A 24,351-nucleotide genomic window follows, 5' to 3' on the forward strand; every position below is an offset into this window, starting at 1 on the left:
TCAAGAAGGCTTGTGTTGCGGGTAATCAGACAACGATATGTATAATATAAAAAAAGCAATTAAGGATTACAGTGTCTATGTTAGTTTCCTAAGTATTACTATATCCTAATATTAGTATATTTTTCTTAATGTTGTTCTAACTTTGTAAAATATAATACTAATAATAATGTATAATATACAAATACTTAAATACTTAGAAAACATCCATGACTCAGGAACAAATATCTGTGCTCATCACATAAATAAATGCAGTTACCGGGATTCGAATCCAGGACCATCGGCTTCATAGGCAGGGTCACTACCCATTAGGTCAGACTGGTCGTCAAGCGGTTGTCTGTCCCAACGTAAGAAGTTACTAGCCACTTACTGAAAAAAAAAATGATCTCTATGATTTGTCAGGTCATAATTTCTGTCAACAACGATTTTTACTGATAAAAATTTGTATATGAATTGAAAGCTTTTTTTATGCTGAATTAGTTGCAATATAATTACGTAATTTGCTGTCGCGATTTTGCATAATTCTGTCATATTCGGAAAAAAGTTATAAAAAACATGCAAAAAATACGCGGCTTCTTCATGATGATTTTGATCTTTATTTATTTATTTTTCTGTTTTCCATGTGTATTGGACTGCCAAAATTGCAACTGTACACGATTTAACAAATTTTTAGTTATATGGCAGTCAAATAAGCGTATTACTGAAAAGTACCCCAAGTTTGAATGGGATTAGCTGAAGTACAGACTTGTTGGAGGACTTAAATGTTGGCGTTAAAATAACGTTCTAATAAAGTAGGTTCATACAAATAAACAATTGTACATATTTTATTAACTGACACTGATTTTTACACCTTTTTGTGAAGTATACATTTTCACAATGCAGGTGCCTATTCGCGTCTAACGACAATCTCAAATAAAACAAGTCGTAAAAAAAGTCGCGATCTAAATGTTATATACGATCTTTATTACGTTTTAATCAGTATAAAACAACCTTTCAAATCATGGCAAACTTTTTTTCTATTAAAACCTTAGTATTACATTTTACCAGACGAAACCTTTGTGACAGAAGTTATGACCTGACTAAGTATAACCCCTCTCAACCAATAGAAGAAGAATTTTCCAAATAACTGTTTTTTTCTTGTATTCCAATATAAAACCAATTTTTACGAAGTTCAAAGTATCTACAATATTATCAACCCCATCTTAACTGCCTTAAGGAATGAATATTCAAAAACGCAGTAACCTTTTTTCTTGTTTTCTAATATTATGATAATTCTAAATAAGTAGGTATCACATCACGCACTCATAAAAGTTTTCGTACCAGAAACAAACTTTCAACGCCTTGTTCATCCTCTTAGGGGATGAATTTTTGAAAACGCTGATAAAACTTTTCTTGTATTCCAATATTATTTATTTCTAAGAAGTTAAACTACGAGTATTTGTACCTAATACAAACTTTCAACCAGTATTTAACTCCATTTGGAGACGAATTTTCCAAAACACTGATGTTACTTTTCGTGTAGGTATTGTATTACGTTTTTCTAGGAAGATGCATGGTATTTATACTCGATACAAATGTTTAACCATTTAGGGCATGAACTGAAATTACTTTTCTTGGAATCTAATAATATATCTTTCCAGGAAGTTTCAAACTATTTGAACCCTAAACAAACCTTCAACCCCCTTTTAACCCTCTTGGAGGATGAATTAAGAAAAATAGTGATGTTACTTGTCTTGAGTTCTAATAATAAGCTACAAGTCTCCCACTAAAAAAAAATCAATCCAATTAAAACTTTCAAACCCATTTTTACCTCTAAATGAATGTCCAAAAACGCTGAAATGGTTTTTTTTTTTCTATTTTAATATAATACTTTTTTCAAGTTCCTAGCATTAAATAAAATTTGTACCACACAAAATTTTATCCCCTATTTCCCCCCTTAGGAGTTGAGTTTTTCAAAATCGCTTCTTATTTCTTGTAATTACAAGTTACCTGATGTACAAATTTTGACGTTCTAGCTAATGTAGTTTCGGCTCTGCGTTGATGAGTCAGTAAGGACACACACATTTACGAGGATCAAGCCACAGCGTGCAGTGCATCTTGCACGCAGACGCTAGCTGCTATATATAGGTTAAATTAAAAACAAATGTGTGTTCCGTAGCCGAGCAGACGCGTTAGCACGAGTGCTCGTGTCGTATCAAAACCTTATCTAATGTTAAAATCAGAATACCACTCATGGTTATCAGACTTTATCGAAATAGAAATCTTGATTGAATTTAATGATATACATACTTACAAACAATAGGTAATTTCAGAATTTATATCAATAATTATGACAAGACAAGAAATATCTAAGTGTCTTTGTTATATGGTATGGTATGGTGTGGTTTATGTGTAATGTTTTTAATGCCGAATGTTTCTTTTTTCATAGCCCATCGACCTTTACTCTTCGAGCCATTTGAGCCAAAACTCGAAGTGACTTGATTTCTGTTACCTGATTCCTATTAAGTAACATGAATATCAACATTCTTGGCTCTGTTTTCGGTTCAGTTTTTAATAGTATTCGTCGACATGGTTTTTCATCGTTTTCCGCTTTAAATAACTCTATTTCACGGCTGTAACGTAACATTTTATGAATAAGGGCGTTATTTTTTACAATTTTCACGTGGATTGAATATTGTGTGGAAAATTCATCGCGTCGGTTCAAAATTGGATCGAAAAATTGTAAAGATAATACGAAAAATTAAACTGAAAAGTATTGTTAAGATGTTGTATCTTTATTATTCTGTAAAAAGAACTTATAACTGTAATCAGTTATTAATGAAAGTAGGTTTTTAAATACCATCGTTTGAAGGACACATTTCAGTCTAGGTATTTTTAAGCTGCAATTTTACAATTCCAAATGCTCAGACGATTATAGGTACAAATCATTAATCTTTTCTAACATTAATATTCATTTCCTATGGTATTGTATGGTTAATAAACTCTTCCCAAAGCATCACATCGCAAACTATTTTACACAAATTATCAAATTTACGTATGACAATTTTACACTTAGCAAAACTCTTTATTGGAAAGTTACATAGTTATTTTTTTATAAAAAATGAGTCATGTTTTATAAAAAAAAAGTAAAATATTTCCCAAGCTAGTAATTTAAGCATACGATCCTATTTTGAAAATATCATACTGCATGGATGTTAATTTCACTTTAAAAAAAATACAGGCAAACTAATTTACCCTAACAGTTTCTAACCTAACCGTACCTAGTTTCGGTAATTGTCGCAGTTATTTTATCTTGGGGTCACGGTTCTAACCTAACCTACTTTTCTAGTAGCTAATTCATTTCTGTGTGGGTCACAGTTCTAATTAACTTATTAATGTTTTTTTCTTCAGGCAAGTTCATTATTTTTACTATTTGTTCGTTATATTCTTGGGTGTACAGTACCCCTAGTGTAAATTTTATCGACATCATAACGTGACGAACGCGTTTGCGTTAAGTCTCATTTTGTATATGATTTTGAGTTTCCAAAACGTCCCGCTTGGCGCGCTCTTTCTAAATCCAATACAAAATGAGACTAAACGCAAACGCGTACGTCACGTTTCAAAATCGAATTTATTTACACTAGGGGTACTGTACTGTATGAATACTTGAATATCTGTAAACACATTTATGAGAATATTCTGTATGTGCATAAAAATATTGCCGATTTTAAGAAAAATTGTGACATTCATAATATTAATACTAGAAATAAACATAAGCTCGCCGTGCCCTTCACTCGGCTCCATAAAATTAAAAAATCATTCATGGGTAATTGTGTGAGATTTTATAATAAACTTCCAAACCATATTACTGAGTTACCAATTAATAAATTTAAGAATCATGTAAAGCGTAAACTTATTTCTAAAGCTTATTATACCACACAAGACTACATGAATGATAAAACAACGTGGGATTAATTGTGATTCGAAATGATTAATTATTTATTATATTTGAATAATGATGATGAAATGGATATTCCAATGCATGTATTTCCTTTGTTGTTTTTATTATATTTGTTTGACATTTAGAATTTATTCTAGAAACAATCTAGACAAGTATTTTTTATACATTTTTTTTTGTATGACTGTATTTTGTGAAAGTTTTAGTATTAAATTTGATCTATGAATTATATTCATTAGTATTATATATGGAATAATATTTACAACATCAATAAATTGCTCTGATAATTAGATTAAGATAATTATATGTAATACTGTCTTACTATTCATAAGTGCTTGTTGCTAGGCCTACATGAATAAAGTATATTTGAATTGAATTGAATTGAAATTGAATTGAACACAAATAACATTTCCCAAAATTATGCTAAATGTGTGCAAAGTGAACATTTGAACAATTTTTTAAAATATAACAATGCGAAATCATAATTTGACTAAATTAATAATATGCTAAAGATTCATTTGGGAAATGAAATTATTGCGATATAAGTTATTTTGCGAGAAAATTATTTTTCCCAAAGGGTAACCTTCAAAAATATAAACCCATATTAAAAATCTTAAAACCTTTCCTATATGTGGCACTCCGCTGCCTAGTCAACTAAAGAAAGAACGCTTAGCATTAGGAATTTCGTACATTGAGCTGCCTATTACTATATTTATCGCACGCACATAATGATTCGCTGTCCCGCTCGTACGGTGTCATTGACCACTGGCATCATGAGCGGGACAGGAATATAATTACGCACATGTGATAGAGATAGGAACAGGTACAGGTAATGTACGAAATTCCTTGCACTCAGCGTCGTATAGTAGGCTGCGCAGACAGCAATTAAGTTATTATTCGTAACCTAGTGCGTATTGAAACGGATAAAAAAAGGAAAAAGGAATACGTTTCTTTCCGCCCCAGGTGAGTCGCAACGTAATACTTTCCACCAAAAACCTTACTTCACAGTATGGGTTATTTTTATTATCTCCTTGCTAAAACATCGATACTGTGGCCGCACGCCTACGTCACGTCGTACGTCGTGCATAGTACCGAGTTGATACTTGTCAACTTCGAGTACGCTTCAAGAGAAATAGGACGCTACAACCACTTGAGGGGCTCATTTGTCACTAGGGAATTCTTAACTTGACACAGTATTTTCTAATTTTCACAATCGCTGGCTCACTTTATTGAACCTATGTTGACGAATATTCGATTAATGTTTAACTTAAAATAAAATAAAACGGTCAGTAACTCGATAGAATTAATTGGCGTGACAAAGCAATCCAAACTCAGCAAGCTAATCACTCAAATTAGAGTAGAGTTCATCTATATTCGCAGTACGCAAATGTTGTGGTTCTATGTATCTTAATTTCCTAGTCGTGTGGAATTATAACACAAACATCTACTTAGGTACCGTGGATTGGGGTTACTTAGCTCAATTTTATAATTTATATGTATTTATCTCCCCGAATGTGGAATCTAAAAATATTTTTTTTTTAAATTACGATGTCGGTTTTTGCTCCTCTATCCATTTCACTAATTATGTATTTTTAATTTTTAAATTACCTCTTGAAATAAAATAAGAAAGTGGTGATGAGCTTTAAACTGAACTTGGGGTTACTTTGATACCCCCCCTTTTTTCGACGGATTTTGATAGTAATCCCTATAGGGAGTAAAACATAAAAAAACCGTTTGCAGATTTAGGATTTATAAGGATTTTTGTACATTTGGGGTTACATTGACATAGAGAAACAAGGAAAGTTTAGAAATAAAACAGCTTTATCGCAAAACAGGCTCATATTTTACTTATTTATGTTTAGACGCATAATTTCACAATAAAGCGCTACCAAAATGTAGTAACAATATGTAATCAACAATACGATGATGTTCGGGTGCTTAGCATATCGACAGCCTACCTTCGAACACTTCTGTCACAGCCAGTATTAAAAAAAATTCGGAGTTGTTCCGATATGATTGGGAGCCTAATCGTTTTGGCACTATTCTAAACCAATAAAACAAAAATCAGTTAATAAACCTTAAATTAAAGAAAACCATTAAACCATTAAATCTTAAAACCTTTAAATCCTAAACCTATATTTCGCTCGGTGTCACTGATCAGTGATCAACGTAAACCCTTATAGGCGATCAATGACACCTCATGGCACAAAAACCGAACTAATACATTAGCTGCCATGATTATGATTTGCAACTAGAATCGATGTTATAGGCCGATAAATGCCTTATTCGATGAATTACATCAAAGTTATGTATTTTCTATATAGAACATCGTACATTAGAATTTATACAGGCTATGAAAAGTACAAAAAACTAATACTTACATTATTTTTTCTCATCGATCGAGGTGGTTTATCCCTCGGAAACAAATCACAAACTGGCAGTGACGTTCAATCTTGCCAACCGTAAAAAACAATCCAAAGGATGCGTTCAGAAAGCGTAATATAGTAATATACGAGTTTGAACCTGAGGAAAAGTTTTTATGAGAGTGAACCCAGGAATCAAAGTAACCCCAATCCACGGTATTTGTACGTAAATTTTAAAAATATTTAGATGATAAAACGAACTTAAATAATAGTAAGTTATTGTCATAGATAAGATCCACAATTCAAGTTAGGCCAGGAGAAGCAAGGGTTTCTTCAAGGTGCGTTCACGGACCTTTAATAAAGGAAAATGTCTCGTTCAGATGGCACTAAACTAGACTTCTGGAATGGCCGTTGGTTAACTTATGAATAAATAAATTAGTTCTATACCAGTTACATTTAAACATAAAGTTATAAATAACATTTTCCCAAAATTAACATTGTGATAGCCAGTTTGAAATATTGCAGGAAATCTGACGGAATATCTCTTGCCTTTTTTCGAAGTTTCAAGACTCACAAAAATATTTGTCCCCAAATATAGATATATTATCTTCGAGGGCATTTACGGATATACTTGGAACCATAGGGATCTTTCGTGTAATCGTCCCCTCAAGAGCTACCTTGTGCCTTGCCTACTTAAAAGCTTTTTCGACCATCTTCATGTGTCAAATGATGGAAGGAACTCAAGTACATAGTCTGCTCCAAAGTTCTTTATTCTCTGTCTGGTGAAGGTGTGACATTCACGCACTAGATGTATCTATATCTTCCTCTTCATCATAAATTCGATATTGATTTAATTGTTGAATTGATTCAACACAAAATCAAATTTATTGGTGGTTCCAGACCAGTCCATTCAGCCTTTGTAGGAACGCGGCCCGTCTAAATATGTCACAATTCACAGTTAACTTTGAACTACTGTGGATTAAAAACGACTAAATGGATTACTTATTCCAAATTATATACCAAGTTACCTACTCTGAATTTCTTCTATATAACGTCTAAAAACTAATAAACCATAAGTATGTATCGTAAATCATAAATACTTACATCAATTTGAAGAATTTTACAACCATTACTCTTAATAATTATTACTTGTAATCTACTCACAAAGCACTTTCATTTAATATCCCACATTGTTTCCAATAAAATAGTGGTAAAAACATTTTCTAATTTAATTTGCAATTTTCAATACTCGAAATTTCTATAAAATTACGCTAAAAATATATTTCTTTCAAATAAAATATAAATCGTAAAATCGATTCACATGATAAAAAAATATCCTTGGAAAAGCAACATACATACAGGTACTAAATTGTGCTAAGTATACTTCTGGTCAAAAGTCTTTTCCGTTTATAGTTACGCACAATGGACGTATTCTGCGAGTTCTAAATACGTACATACCTACCAACTATAGGTATGTAAGTATCTACGTATGGGATAAATCGGTGCTCTCGTAAAGCAGATTATGCAACGATACTTAAATTAATACCAGTACCCTGCTCTAAGATTATAATATATATATATATTTCACGTTACGGAACCTACCAAGATATACTCGTACTGTCATATTGAAAATTAACCATTTGAATCTAATACAAGAAGTTGGTACAGTCAGCATGAATAGTAACTGATGAAATAACGCGCCAAAAATATCTGATATTTCGGAAAACTTTTCCAAGTACTTGAAATCTCTAAAATTCACGTTCCTAGGTATATCTTTTACGGTCTTAATTGTTCTACGTATAGAACCATCACATTTTGTTAAGCTGTTACAGAATCTTATACCTTTAAACGAGCAATTCTTGTATATATATATTTCCGGGATCTCGGAAACGGCTCTAACGATTTTGCTGAAATTTGGTATATGGGGGTTTTTGGGGGTAAACAATCGATCTAGATTAGTCTTTATGTTTGGGAAAACGCGTGTTTTCGAGTTTTCATGCGTTTTTCTTTCGACGCAGAATATGGTCGCTAATTTCGTGTCGCCGGCCACTGTCCGTCTGGTCCGGCGGGTTATGACGCGGACTGCTAAACGAGTGTTACGGGTTCGAATCTCGCCCGGTGACTAACTTTTGTTTTTTTTTATATGTTCAAGTTTATATATAATTTTTTAATTTTTATTGTTTTAGACAAGTTTAATTTAGTAAAAAAATGTAGTTAAGATTATCACCTATACACCACCATATTACAATAAATAGTTATAACCGAGCAAAGCTCGGTCGCCCAGGTACTGATACTTATTTACGTAGATACTTTTGACACCTTGTTTGATCGGCTACTTTTATGCTAACTGTACGTGGTTTAATAGGCATCTTCCTGCACATAGTACCAAAACCACTCAGTTTTATTACAAGTATTCTTGTCGAAACGTACGTACGACCTGTGAACAGCGCTAAACGTATTTCAGTGAAGTAAATACCTGTTTTTCTTTCCTACTTTAATTCACGTGTCAATCAATCCAAGGTAATCAATGTGAGAGTGTTTCTGACGTTTTCACGGCAAATTTATTCAACTGATTTTGAGCCAAGTAATTGAGCGTATTCATTCAATTCGCCTGTGTAAGGGCGGAGGTACTTACATGTATTTCATTATATCCCTTACTAGAAAGAGAGATTATTAGATAAATAATCTCTAAACAATATTTTAAGGCTTTGTGACAATACTTTGATTATGAAATGAATAGTAATAGAAATTTGAAATTGTAATTAATCGCTGCATGACTTTTCTAATGTTAATAATTAATCCGACATGTTATTTTTAATATATTTTTATTATTAGACGTTATAGTGCGACTATACTTAAAATTGTGCATAATACTCTAAGCAGGGTATCGTTGAACTAAAACATGTTCCAGTACACATTTGTAAACCCATATTCAACAAATAAATAAAAATACAAAAAATACTAATAGATAATCAAAATATTAACGATTGTATGATACAACTACGAACCTAAGGAGCCTTAAGAACCATACGATTCCGTATTAATAAGCTCCTCGTCATAATGCAAATCAATTAGAGCGTTCCATTAATATTTAGAGTGATAGGTAAGCAATGATAATTACCTTCTCCTACTCGTACGTGCGAGAATCGTAACGTAATGCATTAATTAATATTAAACAGTAATTAATTGCTTACACACGCACGGCAACATACTATAATTAACAAAATTTGCTTCAGCATCAATATATCAAAATAATATTCGTTGCTTAATGATGTTTGTATTAGAAGTTAAATATTTAAGTTCAAGAAACACAGAGTCGTTGACCGTCACGACCGCTTGTAATTAGACCCACTTTCAATGATCTAAAAGCGGCTTAAAATTCAGTGGAATAACAATTAGTGTATCAGCAGCTCACCAATGGTTGGCATCTTTAACCTTGTATTAGGGTAGCAGGGGCGACCCTCATCCAAAAACAGGTGCTCGTAATAGACAACATTTATTTTGTATATAACCTGAAATTTTACATATGATTTGGAAGAATTTTGCTTTCTGAACACTGCAATATATAATTCTAAATTTAATATCGCGTATTATAAAAACTACAAAAGAATGAAAAAATTGTTGTGATTTTACCAATTCGACGACACAATAGGTAAAATACCATTGCCATTCGTCACGAGAAAAAATTCGCTGTCATAATATTGGATTCGACATTGTGCATACGACGTATTGATTGAAATGTAAAACAAAGAGAAATTGAGATTTATTTACATAATTGAGTTACTAGGTATCTAAGAATCGTTTTTAAAATGGACAAAGCCGTATAGATCGATGAGGTATATACTCCTGCAAAGTACCTATACCAAATATTGTTTCGTCCTAACATTCGTTAGTATCTATCCATCGGACCGTCGTATCTGTATGAAAGCCAGGTGCCGTATTCATATATCAGTATCCGTTATGATATCCAAATCGCCGTTGAAATCTGGTATTTTAACAAAATTATTTTAAAACAACAGATGATTTTTTTCGATCTTTACAGGACTAGCTTCGAGCGTAGAACTGAAGTTAAGCCATTTCAAAATAAGTAGACTAAAAATAATAATAAATAAAATACAAGCCCTACCAATTGTACCCCTACCCTACTGTACTGTTACCCTACTGTAGGTACATCTACAAATTATATTTAGTGTTTTAGAAACCTAAATCCATTTAGCGATATGTATGCCATTTACAATATCAGGGCTGAGACGGCAATGAAAATTTGATTTAGTTTAATTACATTCTCGAGAAAATTATTTTTCCACAAATTGTTCGGTCACTTCGACCTTTATTTATTCAGAGAGGATAAAGTTTTTTCAGGGTACCATAGTCAATTAGTTATAGCTTGGCAATTTAGCTCGGGTATTACTTAAATATGCCGAAGAAGTGGTAATATAATGCCACAAAAAATCGCATTGGCATGACGTATCTTCTAAAACTAAATAAGAACCGGTTGACTTTTTAATTGATTACTGACGTTCCCTAGCTATAAGTATATTTAAATAATTGACCCCGCGACAATTATTATTATGGAGTAATGTTCTTGAGTTTGAACCTACATTGCACATTTCTTAAAATTCTAACAGCGGAATCGTGTATTTGCCCACTAGGCCTAGGCTAGACCCCCTAGATATAAACTTTAATCGATGATATCTTAGGTACATACAGTTTTTAGGTGTAGTAGTGCCATAATCTACTTAATAAAAAGCGGCCAAGTGCGAGTCGGACTCGCCCATGAAGGGTTCCGTACCATTTATGACGTATTAAACTACATACTGGATCTCGTTCAAATCAATTTTCGGTGGAAGTTTGTATGGTAATAATGTACATCATATATTGTTTTTAGTTTTATCATTCTATTATTTTAAAAGTTACAGGAGGGACACACACACACACACACACACACATTATACCACTTTGGAAGTGTCTCTTTATATTCAATTTAGAAAAAAATGATATTAGAAACCTCAATATCATTTTGAAGACCTATCCATAGATACCCCACACGTATGGGTTTGATGAAAAAAAAAAAATTACTAAGTATGGGGAACCCCCAATTTAATTGTTTTTTTTTTCTATTTTCGTGTGAAAATCTTAATGCGGTTCACAGAATACATCTACTTACCAAGTTTCAACAGTTCTTATAGTTTCGGAAAATAGTGGCTGTGACATACGGACGGACAGACAGACAGACATGAAGAATCCATGTCGGTTTCTTTTTTTGCCATTTGTTACGGAACCCTAAAAAAACGAATGAGATTGATAAATGTTATTTTACCGCAACCATATGTGGTAAGACTTAAAATACATATACCTTTGCAAATAAATGCGCCATTTCAACTACATAGTTTCATTACTTTTGCTTTACTCCAGCAGTATTCGCCTGTTACCTGCAGCAAGCAGCTATCATTTTAAGGAAAATTCAACGTACAACTGTAAAAAGCAAATGAAGACCTATGTCAAAATTCTCGGCTGTAGAGCGAATGGTGCTCTGTACCCGGCCTAAGTCAATACACAGCGAACATTTTATAATTATAACTTCCAGTTACGGGCTCACACGGGCTACAGCTACATAGGTCTACATGTTTTTTTAATTGTGAAATTTTTAAAACCGTACGTGTGGTTCGTTACAAAAAGTTCTGTTCGTTTCAAATGTTGTTTTGCGGAACATCGGGTAGGTTACGTGTGATGTGAATGCTAAATAATGAAAATATGAGCATGTATTTTATCGGTGAAATAAAAGCTTTGGTGGCCGAGTGGTTTGGGTTGGGTGTCCGTCCGAATAAAAATATAACGGTCGTGGGTTCGAATTCTGGCTTGTAGCAATATTTTTCGGGAATAATGTTCGAAATATAATTGAATATAATTTAATATCTTAGTATATAATTTATTATTATTATGTTTTTTTTTAAGTTGTACCTAAAATTAATTTTATGTTAAATGAAGCTTATTAAAGTAGACCGGGAAATTTGTCCATACTGTTGACAGTTCGTATCTTCTACGTGTGTATATAATAAAGAAATACTTATAATAATTGAATATTTATATTAACGTATTTTCACGCTGATATATACATGTTTTTGTTCACCACCTTCAAAGCTAGTGGTATATTTACTATAAGTACAAGGCTTTTAGTTCAGAAAAACATGGTGCATCGTGAGAGAAAATCGTGGTTGAATTAATATTTTCCAGCACACACACACATTCCCATTTTGCTCTAGATAGACGTATGATTTGTGGCTTTATACTCTAGGGTAAGTATGGACGTGACACCGGTCACGGTATGTTGTCAATTGCTAACTCGTTGGAACGCAGCTATTATACCTATTACATATAAGTCTACCGGCTTGGCATTTCTCCGATACGCATTTGGCGTCATAATGTGTCATCAATCTGGCTCGTCATTGCGCTGGACATTGAGCAGCAATAGTTATCTGGAAAACAAATAAGTTTTGAAAAATCAAACAATTTGTATACAAGGATTAATACCCGTTGAATTGTCCGTCAACAATATGCAAACAAGTAAACTTATCTACATAAAAAAGAGGTAGTTACCTTACTTATTGATTGGCTCGATGACCCAAAATGTTGATGATGATAAATAGGTTATACGCGCTCTAAAATTCATAAAATTGAAGTACTTAACTTGTGACGATTGTACAGAAGGCTCTTTAGTCGCGCCTAGGCAAGCGAGAGATGTGTATGGGAGTATTATTAGTCTAATCCAATTGGATCCATAAAAAGCGTTTTTAGGAATTAATTCCTAGCAAGCGGTAACCCGCTTAAAAAAAAAGGTATTCAAACGAGTATGTAATCCGAATTTGGTAGCCTTAGGATATATTTTTTTCTTGGATTGCTAAACCACTCGATGTAGAAGGAACCCACCATCAATCACCCTTACAATAACCACTCTTTCTATTTAAGAAGTGGTTCTATACCATAGATTCAATTTATAATTGTTACTATCTCTTTGTAGTGTGAATTTAATGAGCTATATTTAACTATTATTATTATTATTGTAGTAGCTTGTGATTTTTTATTAATATGTGACTATCTTTTTGTGAATTACACGTATTTTGACTGGCAATATAATATTAATTTTCAATAATAATTTAATTAATCTATTTATCTAAATGAGTCTTGGCCTCCGACACAAGAGCACGCCATTTAACTCGGTCCTGCGCGACTTCACGCCAGTTTTCTTTCACTGACGCCGAGCTCACGAAGATCTACCTCTACTCTATACCGATCCACCGATACGTGGGACTCTTTACAGCACGATCTTCTGCCATCCTTTGATTCGTCTCACCAATTATGTTCGGCTTGGTTATGAGTTCTTCAATTTCGGTATTTTTCCGAATTCACCAACTATCATCGTCTCTTTTAACGGGTCTCGTAAGTAAACTAAAATCTTGTAAACATAACGTAAGGATTTGCATGCCAGTGGAGACAAGGATAACAGTAGGTTGTATAATTTAGAATAATAAAGGTTTTGGTAAACAAATCCATCAATATTGAACGCTCGGTAAATACCATTAAGACCATAGTGGACGACAGCTTCTCAATACAAACGTCGTAGTTCCCGTTTTTCACCCTGGATATCGACTTCCTGGAAAATACTTCTACACAACTTATTGTATACTAACAATAACTATGCCCCTTTTTTTGATTTTTTCGAATTTTTGGTTATTATAAGAGTTAGGAGCGAAAAACTAATTCCATACATTTTTTAAATTGTTTGTAACTCTTATAATAATTACAAATTCAAAAAAAATCAAACAAAGGTGCGTAGCTGTGTTTATTATACATCAAATTGCGTAAAAATATTGTCTGCAATATTAATATCCGGACAGCAAAGGGGACTACGTTTGTATTAATATTAAAAAGCTGTTGTCCACTATCCCCTTAAGAAAGGAAGCTCTTCATTTTGCTTCTTTAGTAAGTAAAGAGAGAAGATAAATATTTACTTGTTCAATCCGGCCTAGGCCGCTAGAGGGCTTGGTGTCTTTTTCTTTAGGGTATGGCATATATTTCAGACATGTAACAATTTTCATATCTGCAAGTATGTTCAGTACTTAGTCTCTATGTAAAAGTCATATACTTGTATACTGCATGTTATTGTCAATTATAAAACTACCGCGAGACGCAGACATGTCATTTTCATATATAACGAATTAACACGCAATTTGCATGATCATTATAAACATATTAACTTGGTTGTCATTATGAGGATTATTATTATTGATTTTAGTAAATACATGGCTGCTAATTAAGTTCAGTTATTCCTGATATGCACTGAGCGGGTAATTTCGACAGTCCAAACAAGCGGTGCAATGAAATGCCGGCCTAAATGGGTTTCAGGTAGATGATTATAAATGGGAGCCCTGGCTGTAATCGAATGGCTGTCAATTTGCTTGCGTTTCCGTGACATGGATTTATGGATCAGAAACACGGTATCAGCAGTAAAATATTTAACGCTCGCCGATATCGCCGCCCAAGTGATTAATGCCACCCTAGACATGTACAAGAACCCCGAAGATGACGCATCTTATATAAAATTTGAGATAATGAATTTTATACCCGCATCATGTTACATCAAACGGTTGAGATTATATTACATATTAAAGCGTTTTTAAGGCCAGGGTCTTGTAGTAACTCAGGTTATAGAGTTTGAAAGACGTTTTCATAAATTAGAGTAAATTTGCGAGCAATGACCCAAAGTAATCTATAAATGGGCATCGACGGTCTAATGTCTCACACGCTGCGGCCCAATTGGATTTCTTACGGTGTCCGCTAGCTGGCTCGCTGCACGGAACGGAAGGGGACCGACGCGTGCGACTGATTTAACCTACAATTGCACCCATGCATACAGCATGTGACAGTACCCATAAATCTGACCGAATACCGTTGTTTTTTGCATTTTTTGACCAAGTTAAGCGGTAATCACACTGGATGCGATTCGCACATCGCTCTGGTGTTTGAGCGAGACAATGCTATGCGTGCATTATAGCGACATCCCACTCGTACATCGGAGCGATATGAGAATCGAATTGAAGCCCTCGTAACGCTCAAGATTCCACATCTCGAACCACTCGCTATGCTCGTGGTTCAATTTTGAAATCTTTCGCTTGTTCGGGTATCAATATTAGCACGAGCAGTTAAATAACAACTTTGTCCCCTTGTAAAACAACCACCGACTTTATGACAGTTGCTCCTCCACCATTTTCGCGCTTGTCATCCCGACGTCATACTGAATGCATTCATACCAAATATATCCATATCCGAGATGACTAGTGCCAAAATCGGTTTCTAGGTAACTTTGGACCAATTACCGATGTACTAATGTAAACAATTTAAAATATTTTAATAAGCTATGTCAAAGAGAATTAAGAAGACTAAGAGTGCTCACTCCATACACCGAGTAACCGGAACTCTATTTTCAACTCCTACGTTTGCTCTGGTTATAATATTAGCTGAAAATCGTTGAGCATTAGAGTTTCTGTTTACCGCGACATCTATTGTCGCGTAGCAGTACTGGTAGTTCAGCTACTTGACGCTAGATGTAGACTACGAAAATAATATTATTTTTGGTAACAAAACCGTTGTATGGAGTGAGCACTCTTGGTCTTCTTAATTCTCTTTGGCTATGTCAAAAATGTTTTAAGAAGTGGGAATTTTCAACCAACGTTTCTAGGAATGGAACGTTGTCGCTTCGATAGAAATAAAAACATTAAAGACCAAAAACTTACCCATTTCGGCATATTATGATGTTTATGACGCGCTCTTACTTAGTTATAATAAAAAATTAAGATCAGAAACATGAAATAGGTAAATACATTAGATCTTTGATTATCTCAGTGTATAATTCCGTAGTTGCCCGTCCTCAGACTTAGCCAGATTTAAAGGAGGACTTCTTGAACATAGGTAGGTACTATGTACGGAACAATCAAATGGGGGTACCTATTTAAGCAGTACTTTTAATCTTTTTCTTAAGGTAAGAAGAGAAGTCTTATTGCGATAAACCTAACAATGGCTTTATCGATTTTGATCAAAATAGTTTTCATTGAAAGTACCTATCCATAATTTAGTTTATAGTTTTTGGACCAATGGTTTAAAAAATTTAAGGGGAAGATAGCACATTTTTTGGACTTCCGTAGCGTTTATTTCAGAAAATGAATCATAATATTATATATAACAAAGTGTCACTGCATTGGATGGGAAATTCTCAATGCTACAATGGTCAATATCGAGATACATATCAACATCAAATCAAAGTATTAATTCTATAACGTACCTATACGAGGTATTGGTTATAATGATGGACGTCGTAATCCCTCTGACTAAAGCTCGATATATCAATTAGCTATCTGCGGCAGTGGCTGGATACGTCAGTCCCACGTCCCAGCTTGCTGATGTGGGTAGCGCGATAAACAACAACGTTTATATACAGGGTCCCGCAAAGCATACCTATACCTAGTTATTTGATCGTCATATTAACACAAGTGACCTTACCACGAATTTAACACTGACATATTCCCTTTTAGGGACAAGTTCGCCTTTGTACTATCCAATTATTTTCCATCTGATGTAATATTTATGTTTCACGTACAATAAAGTGTTGTTACTTACTTACTTACTTATATTCGATAGCATGAGCGTAACTAATTTTCTGTGCATCTCGCTCGTACTGGCATATGAGTGCGTGCGAGAATACTCTGCAAATAATGAACTATAATATATAAAATGACTATATCACATAGAATAGAGCAAAATACTCAAACTAAAAAATACAGCCACTGATTCATATTTTTCTTGGAGAGTCACCACTGCTGCCTTAAAAAAGCCAAATATTTTCCTATTAGCATCATCAGAATAAGGTAATTTATTTTACACGTAAATATGTAAGAGTACATGCTTAATTGCTGGGTGTGCAAGCCACCGAAACATTGGCTCTTGGTATGTGCGGTCTGTACTAGACTAGACGGCTATTGATTGACTGATTGATACTACTTAATAAGCGCTCTGGCAATAGTCGTGTGGCCAGCTCACCGGTACACGATTGAATCTTTATTTCATCCCTCTATGATATTAGTTAAGACTAAAGAAGTATAATTTATTTATTACTTGTATAATAATGGTTGACATGATAATGCAGCATAAACAGCATGAAAATAAAATATTTTGCGTTCTAGGTTGGAGAAAGCATTCTCAATAAATTGTTACAATTTTAACCAATCACAGAAAGTAGAGCAGATTTTTGTCGTGAAGTAAATACGGACAACAGCGTTAGTCTGAAGTATAAATATGGGACAGTACTCCCTAGGATTTATTAAGCTAATATCCATTTAAGAACAAACATCGCGAAAATATCTGACATCACCTAGCTTGTAGCAGATTCGCAGCCTACGGGAGGCACGAAGTATATGTGAGCATCAAATGTGTGTAATACATTTCCCTGAATGGGGGGGGAGGGGGGGGGAGCCGTATCTGTAGCAGGAGAATACTTTATTATATTCCTTCTATTTTTTGTTTATCTAAAAATTTCCGGATCGGCCCTCGTAGATGTCATAGTCTTGTACTTTCGCATTAAAAAAGTCGTATCGACGCGGAAACGTGAACAATGCGCAGCACTATGACCAATCTGAGTGTTCACAGAAGTCAATATACAAAAATTACGTTCTTCACTTCTTAAATACTTTACTTTATAAGTACCAATAAGAAACCATGTCTTAATAGTCTTATGGTAATGGTAAGCTGTTAAAATAATCGTGAAAAATTGCTAGTCCCGTTAACTAGTGACGAATTTTGTGTAATAATTTAATTAAATTCTCTGGCAGAGATCGGTGCTTCCGTATTGTGCTGAATTTCATTACACAACAGTCCAGTGGGCTGTAGTTGCTCTAAAATATTTGACCACATTAAATTAACATATTAATTACACTAGAAGTACTTTATAATATTTTAATAGAATAATAACGTAGATAGTTCGCATAACATCTATATATGTATATTTCCATCGCGCTTCGTGAAAGCTCATTCGTGTCATCCTTTATAGCTTTCACGCTAAAAAAACAAATGCTACTGCAACAATGGCGGCCGTACTTGCAGAAGCGCATTAAAAAAAACATCGTCAAACGGTTCTCTCGAGGCTATATTGCGTTGCGCCACTTTACTGGTTCAGCGGGAGTTAATAACTGTAAATTGTGTAGCTTTAACTACTTATCAAAATAGCTCAGACTTTTAGTAATTGGAAATAACAACTTTTTCATCACACTTGCTCGAAAATGTTCTAATTTCATGCAGGTGTACTGAAGGACAAAGGCCTATTTTGTTCCCGTGGGAGTTAGCGATTGTGAAAAAAGCTATTTATTGTAAAAATCGAAAATAGTGAACCGTGATCAGAGTAAAGAGCGAGTTTGTTACAATGCCACCGAGAAAACGGTTTACTAAGTGTGAAATATGTGGCAAGCGAGCCACTCGAGAAAATCACGAAAAAAAAGCAATTTTATGGCGAAAATTCCCTTGGATGAAGACCATTTGATTAATTTAACAGCCGTTTAAAATATTTTTACATAATTTTCAATCGTGGCTGAATGCCGAAAAGGTCTGTGCTCTCGATGCTAACCTGTCAAGAAATTACAAAATGGCGGACAAATGTTTGATATGTCACCGTATTCAAGAATTATTTCGCTTAAAATTTAGTTTTTTCTTCGCAAGTGTGACGAAAAACATTGTGTGTAACTCCGGGGGTAAGAATATTGTGAACTCGGGTCTTTAATTCCCTCCAGCCTGCGGCAGTCGGGAATTACCACCCTCGTATCCAAAATCTCACTTTCCCCCCCTCGTTGCACAATGTACTATAATTTCGCGGAATCATAAAGTACATAATATATATTTTGATATTGAATTTAGTAACCTAACTGGATATACCTTAATTTGTTTTAGATCATGGGAATGGAATAATGGTTGCCTTCTTGTTACAATAATATGTTAATTTACAACTTATCTCATTAAGTGAAATGTAATATTTCTTTTTTTGAGATAAATAAAAAAATATCTTTAATCCGATTTAATGTCGGCTCTATTCCGTGTAGCCGTTATACATTATACCTATTATAAAATTGACTAGTCTACTGGTTATATTAAGTAAAGTGTTCTCGGAACTTTGACAGGCCACAGATACCTATGTTAAATTTGATAGCTGACGATTCAATAGCGATCAACACAGTTCTGTCGGGTTCCGCACACAGCAACTAGTCATGTGATGGCAGCGACTTTTTGCAATTAGTGTTTCTTTATTACGATCCGTAGCCGAAATATCAAAAACGGAACCCTTGTAGTTTCGTCATGTCCGTATGTTACAGCCATTTGCCTCTAAAACTATGAGGTATATTTGAATGAAATTTGGAACATAAATAGGTGCATTTTGTGAGTCACTAGCTGAGCTGAAGGAGTTGAAAATAGAGTTCCGCTTGATCCGGTTATAATATTAGATGAAACTTATTCAACATCTATTGTCAAGTAGCAGTACTTTACTGATAAATCCGCTACTTGACGCTAGATGTCGACTACGAAAATAATAAGCGTTTTGGTAAAAAAAAAAACTTTTGTATGGAGTGAGCACTTTATGCTTGCTTATTTCTCTGTGACCGTGCACATAGCCGCATCCTTGTCAAATCGCACCAAAGTCGTGTTACGCTTCAAATTTTGGCTTAGAACCGACATCAAACATATATTATTATTATCAACTGGTAACGAATGTATTAATACCGGATGATATTTTATTTTATCCTTTGTGAACTCGATTTTCTTGTTTTTATAAAAAGTTTTTATTGAAATAGATAAATAAGTTCTATGGACGTTTTGCCGCTGCTTCTAGTAGCACAATCGGATTAGGACAAACCTCGAAATTTCTTGGCCAAAAATTTAAATAAATTTGGTATATATGTAAATTAAAGGCCTTATCATGTCCATACCATTTGACATTTGGGGACCTCGAGGAATCGCAGCAATATGGAAGATGTGTGCCATCCTGGAGAAATTCGCGTTTTACTCAAAATCTACGTTATCTAGGAAAAAATGGTATATTCAGGACTGGCCAAGAAATTTCGAGGTTTGTTCTATTCCGATTGTGCTTTAGAGGTCTTACGATGTTATGAGTTGACTTGAACTGAACACAAGCAAATTCTCTAAGAAGTTTCATAATGCAACGTAGTGATTAATACCATACGTCAAAGTATTTCAATTATGCTCTGAGTGCCCAAGTTCCTTTGAAGTTAGTATGCGCTTAGATTTAATTGTCCGCAAAACGTATTCTGCAGGATGTTTGATGATAAAAGCGCAATTTAAAATCGCAAGCAGTACCTTATCTTTGAACAAGTATCTGGGAGCACGGTAGTGCCCCCGCCAAGACGAGCAAAGCGTTTCACTATTCATTATTTTTTATTATACAATACTTCTAGTAGTAACGAAACATATTTTGACTAAGGTGTATTAGAGATTGTGAAGTTAGGGCTTGTAGCGTTATAAGCTCGGCTCTACAAGAGATCTGATAATTTTTGACAGTACGATCTTTACGGTTTCGTCTTCGTAACATTTTAGATGAAAATGTTTTTGATGGGATACTACTACATGATGACCTTATTTGTAGACATTTGTGACAATTATTTTATTCCTGCTCAGTAGGCATAGTTTAGGAGCGCCGCGACGGTATCTCGCCCACGAGGTAGACTAACTGTCCCTATATAATTACACTACGACCTCTTTATTCCGAACCCGCTCTAATCCGAACCCCTCCGTAATCCGAACGCCTTCCCCGCCTAGTACGCTTACATAATTCTTCACTCGCCGGCTCGCCAGTTGCTTACTGAATACATGCGCTTTTGGAATAAGAAGGTAAAATTAATGTTACGTTTACACATAAATACACATTTAATTACACAATATTGCTTGTTTTATTCCATAAAAATACCCTATAATTTCTCTGTATACTATAGTAAACAGAGAATTTATAGGGTATTTTATATGAACGCTCCACTAGTCCGAACGGGAGATAAATTTTCGGGTTTCGGATTTAAAGAGGTCGTAGTAGGTTAAAAAAGACGGACATATATATGTCATGCTCATGATGCTCCGGTGCTACTGAGCGTACTGTCCCAGATGTTCGGGTGGCAACTGCAGCTGCATTACTGGAAATTGGAAGATACAGCGGCGAGATCAACACCGCAGCAATAATGTCGCAGCAGTAATGCAGCTGTAGTTGACAACGAAATGACACTTTTAGTTTTTATATAAGTTGGAATATTGTCTTATTTAATACAAGTTAAAACAATATTTTTTGGAATAATGCCTTTATAAGGACCTCTATGACTCAGGGGAAAAGTTTTTTTTTAATTTACTTTACCTGTCCTTCTGTTTGTGTAAACTGAAAACTACTATGTGTTACAAAAGCGGATCTTGTCACAAGGAAGCAAAATCAAATATTTACGGCGAAGGCAATTATACATTTAATCGAAGGGTTCTGGAGGAGTGTTAACGGCCGAGGTGGAAATAATTTTGCTACCACATAACTACTGCTTTTCACATCACCCATGAGGAAATTATTAGGTATGTTCCTAAAATTTTTTCACCTGAATACATAGTAAACAATAAAGAAAGTATCCGAGAACAGAAAAGTGCCACTTTGATCCTTCCTATCAGGGAAGAAAAGTGGCATTTTGATCCCTCCGAGTGAAGAACAAAAAGCCCTTTTCCGAATAGGTGATGTAGGACCTCTATGACTTAGGGGAAAAGTTTTTTTTTAAATTTACTTTACCTGTCCTTCTCTTTGTGTAAACTGAAAACCACTATGTGTTACAAAAGCGGATCTTGTCACAAGGAAGCAAAATGAAATATTTACGGCGAAGACAATTATACATTTAATCGAAGGGTTCTGGAGGAGTGTTAACGGCCGAGGTGGAAATAATTTTGCTACCACATAACTACTGCTTTTCACATCACCCATGAGGAAATTATTAGGTATGTTCCTAAAATTTTTTCACCTGAAAACATAGTAAACAATAAAGAAAGTATCCGAGAACAGAAAAGTGCCACTTTGATCCTTCCTAGCAGGGAAGAAAAGTGGCATTTTGATCCCTCCGAGTGAAGAACAAAAAGCCCTTTTCCGAATAGGTGATGGTAAAAATATATTATTAATAATATTGTTGATTATGAGTAACGAGTAACAAAGAGAGTGTCATTTTATCTCACTAATGTCGATGACTATTGGACATGACTTCTCAATACGTACAGTTAGTTCATCTAATGTACGGTGACGGGATCCTAACTGTTAAAAAAGTAGACCAACGATAAGCTTCTCATTATGTATTGCATCAAAGAGAGAGACAAAATTTGATTCAATTCCTTTGTATAGAGAAGGATGCTTTGACAGAGAGTTACAGCAGCAGAAAATATACTGCTCTTAATCACAGAAATGTTAGCTGTGATTTAAGGCGAAGTTTAGTGCAGTTAATGTGCGGCAAAGACGGCTTGAAGCACTTACATCGCCGCTTGGTTGTTTGCTCTGCGATTGTCAGGGACGCGAAGCTCGGATTACTCGCTCGAACTGGTATCATTAGACTTATGAACGCTTTATAATAAATGGGCAATATGATAAAAATTATAGGAGGTACGATAGCACAATACTGCAGAGGCCGAGTAATATGGAATTGCCGGTTGAATGTGATATGGCCGGTTATATATACTCCGGCCAAGATATGTATAGTGATTTTCTCAAAAATGTGTGGAAATTCAACACGAAAACCAATACTAAGCTAAAATTTCAATTAAATCGCAGCGTATGATTCACGCTCAAGGTGATGAGCTTTGTCGACCCAAGCGGGCAATTTTGTACGAAAATCTATAGCTGGCGCAAGTCGATGTTTCGCAGCCTATTAATATTAGCATTGGCACTAGTGAAATGTTATTTCACATATTGTGAAATTTCCAAGCATAAATCATTTTACTACTTAGACCCTATAGTAATGTAAGTACCTATCATACCTATATCATGCACCAACGCGTCTCCCACAAGAAAATTCATACCGGCTGTACGTTAAAATTGGAATATATTTTACAGGGTTCGTGAAAAATCCGGCAACTTTACGTGAATGACTAACGAAGTTAATTAAAGCCTTAACAAGTGTGTTAAAACTACGCTGTCGGGTGCATGTCTGTGAAGTTGGCATATCAAAGTCTAGCAGATCACGTTTTTATTGGAGTTCTATTAGCATGCACCATAGTTCTGACTAACAGCTATCATTCAAGACCAAATTCAAGCCTATATCTCCTGAAAAACTTTCAGCAGATCACACCTGAATATTGCCGAAATCGAAATTTCAAACTTAATTTTTTATTTTACATTTATAGTGTATCGATTGCCTAGAACTCCGCTGTTTTATATACTACTGACTAACAGCTATCATTCAAGACCAAATTCAAGCCTATATCTCCTGAAAAACTTTCAGCAGATCACACCTAAAGATTGACGAAATCGAAATTTCTAACTAAATTTTTATTTCACTTTTATAGTATATTGATTGCCTAGAACTCCACTGTTTTATATACTACTGACTAACAGCTATCATTGAAGACCAAATTTAAGCCTATATCTCCTGAAAATCTTTCAGCAGTTCACACCTGAAGATTGACGCAATCGAAATTTCTAACTTCATTTTTTATTTCACTTTTCTAGTATATTGATTGCCTAGAATTCCACTGTTTTATATACTACTGACTAACAGCTATCATTGAAGACCAAATTCAAGCCTATATCTCCTGAAAATCTTTCAGCAGATCACACCTGAATATTGACGATATCGAAATAACAAACTTAATTTTTAATTTTACTTTTATAGTGTATTGATTGCCTAGAACTCCGCAGTTTTATATACCTCTGACTAACAGCTATCGTTGAAGACCAAATTCAAGCCTATATCTCCTGAAAATCTTTCAGCACATCACACCTGAAGATTG

Source organism: Cydia pomonella, chromosome 1 (assembly GCF_033807575.1).
Source record: "Cydia pomonella isolate Wapato2018A chromosome 1, ilCydPomo1, whole genome shotgun sequence".
Lineage (NCBI taxonomy): Eukaryota > Metazoa > Arthropoda > Insecta > Lepidoptera > Tortricidae > Cydia > Cydia pomonella.